This window comes from Anas acuta, chromosome 9 (assembly GCF_963932015.1).
Source record: "Anas acuta chromosome 9, bAnaAcu1.1, whole genome shotgun sequence".
In the NCBI taxonomy this organism is placed as follows: Eukaryota; Metazoa; Chordata; class Aves; order Anseriformes; family Anatidae; genus Anas; species Anas acuta.
In genome coordinates, this window is record NC_088987.1 from 23,747,085 (window position 1) to 23,753,383 (window position 6,299).

At 37.9% G+C, this 6,299-nt stretch overlaps 1 long non-coding RNA gene across 1 annotated transcript; it reads left to right on the forward strand.

The window, feature by feature from the left end:
- Window positions 1–4: 4 nt before the first annotated feature.
- LOC137861173 (uncharacterized) lies at window positions 5–6,299 on the forward strand. Its single transcript, XR_011099444.1, has 2 exons — window positions 5–3,190; window positions 5,325–6,299. It is a non-coding gene; the product is annotated as an uncharacterized lncRNA (long non-coding RNA).

Genomic DNA, 6,299 nt, shown 5'->3' on the forward strand with positions numbered 1-6,299 from the left:
TCACAAGCATTTGCTGCCTTGGCAAGGAGTCTCACATCCCAGACTCCAGGAAGCAGTTCTCATTTTTCCCTTTCTATGCCTCTTTACTTCTTTGGGGTTATAACTGTAGGAGCAGATGGTCCTAGGTTCAGTCACTAGAGAAGATTTATGGTGGCTGTGATTAATGTAGTTATTTTAATATCTTTTAAAGGAAGAGATTACAGTTAAATTCAATTTAATTTGATAAACCTTTAAGTTATATCCGATTTTAGCATAGGTTAATCATTAGTAAGGTGACCACAAACTAATGTAAACTCAGACATTTTCAAACAAATATGCTCAGCAAGTTATATTTAACAAGATGCTAAACATTCCAGAAGTATCTAATCCTTTTTTTTCCAATAGAGCTCCTCCTAATGAAAGTAAGTGGTAATGCCAATGAGAATTTTTGCCAGTAGGCAAAACCTAATGAGGGATGTAACTAATTTCTGACTTTTTCCCCATATTCCATATGTGAGTTCAGAAACTGCTACTTTTGCTTTGTTGTGTTTTTATGCTTTAGCTGTTTTCTCGCTGTTCCTCCTCTGCATTTGTCCAGACAGTGCTCCATTTTACAGCAGCAGAGAAGCTCAAAGAACAGAAGCAGCCATCCTGCTTTCCTACAGTGAGTAACAACAGGCTTGAAATAGCTGAAAACTATATGCCATATAGAAAAAGAAACATATAGACTGATTGTTCTTATTCTTATCCTTTCCTTTTGGTAGACTATGATTGTTATTGCTGGTTATTGTATAGTTATATTTTGTTAATGGAGAGGATGTCTTCTGATAAATTATACTGAGGGTTTCAGAATGATGGTGACAGTTGATGGGTTATCATTTTGGAGAGTGTAGGTAGAAACACCTTGGGGTGTATCTTTAAGCTTGCCTTTACTATAAATGTTCCACTATCCTGCTAGCTTTTCAGCATAAGTTCCAAGAAGCTCTCTCAGGCAATGTAGTTGTGTACACATGTAAAGATAGGTTGGAAGATTCTACAAATGCTGATTGGAAACAGTCCTTGGGTTTAAATAGGCTGCAGACTAGATAGCAGTTAATAGAGCAGTACATCTAGTCTCTTCTATAGAAGCTGATGTCTACCAGCAATAACTATAATCATGGGATTAATTTGCCAAATTTTTGGTATTTTTAGGAGAAAACATGCTCTAAATACATATTTTAACTTTTAGTGTTCCTACTGTGAAGTAAAGCTGGTATCATGTATATCACAAGTATTCTCTCTGAATGCCTTCAAATCAAATGGTAATAGTTTTTGGTGATACATCTTGTTTTCTGTTTTCACATGCGCCGTGAGTTGTGTGGTCTCTGATGGTGAAGCCATGTTCTTTTCGTGCCTTTTTCATTAACAACTAAGATCCTGGAAATCAAGTTACATCCTTACTTGTAGTTCCACCCAGCTTTCTAGGCCTGGAGCTTCAGTTAAACTCACAGTAAGGCCATATTGCTCTCACTGAATTTGCTGTGAATTAGCAGACTGAAATTTAGCTTGTGAAAGAAAATACATTTTAAGCTCAGTTAAGAAGAGTTGAACTTGCATGATTACTTTCCAAAACAGATTTACTCGCAGTGTTAGAAGCTTCTAACAAAACTGGTTAGCACATTGCTGGCAAAAGATTTTGTGAACATGTTTTACTTGGATTGTTTTACTTTGACAGTGTGGTTTGAAACACAAAGGCTATTGTTTAAAAAAAACATGAATGCTAATTTGCATTCCATTGCTGGGTTATTACACAGGGTGTAGAAAGAAAAAGCGAGTTCTGATTTAAAAAAAAAAAAAAAAGTTTCCTTTTCCCTTTCTTTGTCTTCCTTGTGTCTGGTTCTCCTTTATTTTAACGTTTCTTCTCCAGAATATGTTCTTTGAGACACTGAATGTTCTCTATCACTATTAAGCAAATGCAAGTACACCCACAGCTGTGCCTGTGGATCATCTACCGGAGCTGTATTACTACGAAAATTAATTTAACTTACAGAATCATATCTATACAGACATCTGTGAGCAATGACACTTGTAATATATCTGCTCTGAAGCTAGGAGGTAATTGCAGTATGAAAATCTGTACTCAAACCACTCCCGAAAACGTGGGATGTAGTTTCACAAGTGGCATAGGCCCTGCTTAGACCACGCTGCCACCACATCTGCCACCATCCATTGATTCTCAGCTCCAAGCCGAGTTCTCCCATATAGCAGCGTGGTGGGATATATCCAGAAATAACAAAGAAAATCAGTTTTTGTTCGAACTGGTGAGCTGGTCAAACTCAATAGGCAGCATCACAAATGCTAAGGGCTAGCACAAAGAGGCTGGGAGAGCCAGGCCATGGGAAAGGGGGAAGCAGTAGGACTGTCAAGACCTTGAGAACACTAATAGGCCTTTATTGGCCTCAGCTGGAGCCTCCTCCTACACCCTTGTCCCTGGGCCCTGGGGCTCTATTGAAGGTTGGGTGCACCAATTTTCCTAGTAGCCATGCTTGTGCCTGGCTGTGGAGTCTGTTGACTTGGGTCAATGAGGAGTGTTGTGATCTCAGACGGTTGGCCCTGGCTGCTGGCCTGCCCCGCTCCCTTGTTTAGGTACAATATCTGGTGGTGCCTCTACTCTGCTTGCTGTGCTTTTATCTCCTTGTCCCTCAGGGAGCAGCCAGCCCTCGGTAATCCCTGATAAGGATCAGGTACTGGTTGTAGCAGTGGTAGTAGTAGTAGTGTGGTCTCTGACTGGCTCCCATCAGCCTCAAGAAATCACAAGACTGTTCAGAGGTGGCAGTAACAACAAAGATATTCTTACAGGAGCCACTTCCAAGGGAAGTGGTCCTGCTTCTTCTTCAACTACAGACGCGTGTTCACACCCTTCTTCCTTGTGCTACCACAAGAGTTTGTGCAGCAAGATGATGAACCGGAGCAATAATGCCAGCTCTTGAAGACAACAAGGCATGGATGTACTCGGGGCAGAAGAGTGGTTCGTGTAGCTTCACCCTGAAGTGCTTCTGGAAGTCTGGCTGAAAGATCACTGAGGTGAAAGATCAGGAATTTTACTGTGTACACACCAGGTCTGTTTGGAATCCTGGGGACTTGTGATTTGCCAGGGCTGAAAACAATAACAGTGTGTCTTCTGTTCTGGTGCTATCCAAACTATCTCTGGGACATGAAGGCCCCACCACAGGTACATCCTGCAACTGGCAATGTAGTTGTTTAGGCCTTTCGTACATAAGTGAGCAAAGCAGTAAGCATATTCATTTAGGCCCAGTGGTGCTGGGCATACAGAGTCGACTTTCAATTCATTTTGAATGGGAAAGGGGTCAAAATCCAAGTGTTTTGTGCTTGCATCTGCCAACTGAATTATGTGGTGGTGAGACCATTTAGTACTGTTTTTTGCTTCAATTACTTAATATTTCTACTTTTTTTTTAATATATCTTTTCTGTCAGAATTAAAGTAATATCATGACTGGGCATGTATCTGAACCAGGAATATTTAGAAAATAATAACCTCTGAAATCTTCGACCCATTAAATGAAATCTTCAAGAAAAAACTCTTGCCATTGACCCTATTTGCATCAGGGAAGATGGTGATTAATCAGAAATGGAGACTGAGCTGCGTGCTCTTGATCATTCACATGTTCTCTCTAGATCTGGATTTAGGCATGCTGAAGAAGCTTGTATTGCAGCTGAGTACTCTGGATCTGCTTTGTGACTCTGCTATTCAGCTCATATGCAAACTTTTTTTTTTTTTTTACTAAATAAGAGAGGTATTTTTTTTTTTTTTTTAATCAGAACTGAAAAAGCTGGAACTGACCAGCAAATAAAATGTATCTTCAATATAAACAAGTAAGAAGTCTTTAAGAAGATCTATGAAGACGGGAAATGGTAATGACAAAGAATTTATTCAGTATGTTGTAGGGAATAAATGCATCTCATAAATTACTCATTACTTGTTGTTGGATAGTAATAAGAATATTTGCTTTCTTCTACCATTAATGTTGCAGAATCTGTTAAACACTTAATTAAAAAAATTTTCCTTTAGCACTAGTAAGAAATATTTGCATAAAGATTGGAATATTTTAGAAACTTCCGAAGTTCCAGAATTTATCAGCTATCATGAACACAGCTGGAATCAGTGAAAGGGCAGTCTAAGAGGTAGCAGAGTCAAGCAGACACATCAAATGGACTGCCGGTGTACAGAGGAAGTGATGAATGGTATCAAGGGTAGAAGAAAGATTAAGGATTATTTTTGTCTGGAATAGTCTCTGATGCTTGGTACAGCTCGAGCTATACTAAATCAGATTAAGATAGATTAAGATTAATGAGTACCAAATTAACCAATTTCTAGGATATTCAGTAAGGAAAGGCAGCCCAAACAGCTATTAAATGCTTTTTTCAAGAGCTTGGATTTGATGAAGGAGATTGGAATGGTTCTCAAAGAGACATGTTTGTATTATTTTAATTGTTGTGCCCTCTTTTCTATATCTAGGTTGATGTTCTAACAAAAAGTGAATGCAGTCATCCTGTCCTTTTCTTTGAAGTCATAGTGTGAATAATACAAATGATTGATTCAGTTCTAGTGGCCATAACTTAAAATATTCTCCATTTCTAGATTTGCATCCGAGTAAATCAGCATAACCAATAATTTCTGGTGTGCATAAATAACAAAATATGGTTTGGGAAGCCTTTTATAATGTTTGTATCTGACATCCCATTTCCATTTGTCTGGCAAATCTTCTTGGTTGGGATTATCCACTTGTGCACATGGTTCTGGGTTCTGTTCCTGTGTGAATCAGTTAACCTCTCTGTCTTTTTCTCTTTCCATCCATAAAATTAGCATAATAATGCTAATTTATTGCAGGCTATAGTTAGGCTCAATTAATGTTTGTAATGATCTCTGAGATTGTTGGATAAAACATGCTGTAAAAGTGTATTATTATTGTTAATAGAGCCTTTTATATAAGGCTCTCTAAAAAAGCACTACCATTGCTCACTAGCTTTAGTCCTAGAATTTCATTGGAATTCCTTGGGATACCACTTGACCTCTGTTCAAGCTGAACTAGTTTAGACTTCAGAGATCTGCAATTTGTAGAACATCTTTCTTAAAATTAGTTACCTCACTAGCTGGGACTATAAGTAGGCCTTAACCGTAGCAATGATGGCAGTATAGGAGACTGGTAATAGGCAAATCTCAAGCTATACCATGGCAGGAAAAGATCAGTAGCCTGGAATTCATTGTTAATGCTCTTGGGTTTTGGTTACATGTACCAGGTTAATAGTTGGAAGACTGATATAAGAAATCCCCTCTAATTTGTCAGGACCAGATGAAAAAGGCGCAAGCTTTAGAGGTGGACTGGTTGGGAGAAACAGATTGAGCAGATATACTGACCACAGTGAGCAGCCTTCCCTTTGCAGCATAATGGATAGGTGAGTCTGAGGAAGTAAACTTGAAATGGATTTTTTTTTGTTGTTGTAGTTGTTGCTACATATGTTGTTACTGCTTGGAGCTGTGACACAATCATCTGTACACATGGGATGTGAGATTTCTCTGTCCTATTACGTGACATTTGATTTTATTGAATGCAAAATAGTTTTCTTGTAACTTCCAAAACATTATATTTTCTGCTGACATACTTCAGCATCCTACCCCTATGTGTTCTGGCACTTGTATTGTTCAAAATTAATTTCTTAATGTTCACAATAATGAGAAATGTGTGCTATTATCATCCTCTCTGTTCTCCAAAACATCTGAATAGTCCCTGTTCAAACTTTAGGGAGGAACAAAGAATCAATTACCATTGTAAGCAACCATGTCCACAAAACTGATCTTGCTTAAAATTATGTTTTTTGGAAGTAACACTATTCAGGAATTTATAAAAGGAAATTTTCTTCTATGATGTAAAATAGCCAGACTTTCTTTTGCAAAGAATAGATTCCATGTTGACTGTTCTGAGAAACTTCATTTTTTTTCAACCTAATTATTATTGTCATTCTTGCCTACTGTCTAGTACATGTTAACAATGACTTAGCTAAAATGTTTGTATCTCTATCCAGAATTTTGTATGACAGGGGAAAATATCCCATATTGAATCTTTGTGTTTACTGCTCTCTAAAAGAAAAGTCTTCCCCTTAAAATCAGAAGAGAAGAAATAGGTGATGTGAGCACCCATTGTGTGCATCAACACAAGAGAAGCACAGGAAAAGTCTAAGTAGGGTTGTCAGGTGATTTGCACCTGACAGAGAAAAATACAATTGATATGGACAGAGTAAAAAAAAAAAAAAAAAAAAAAAAA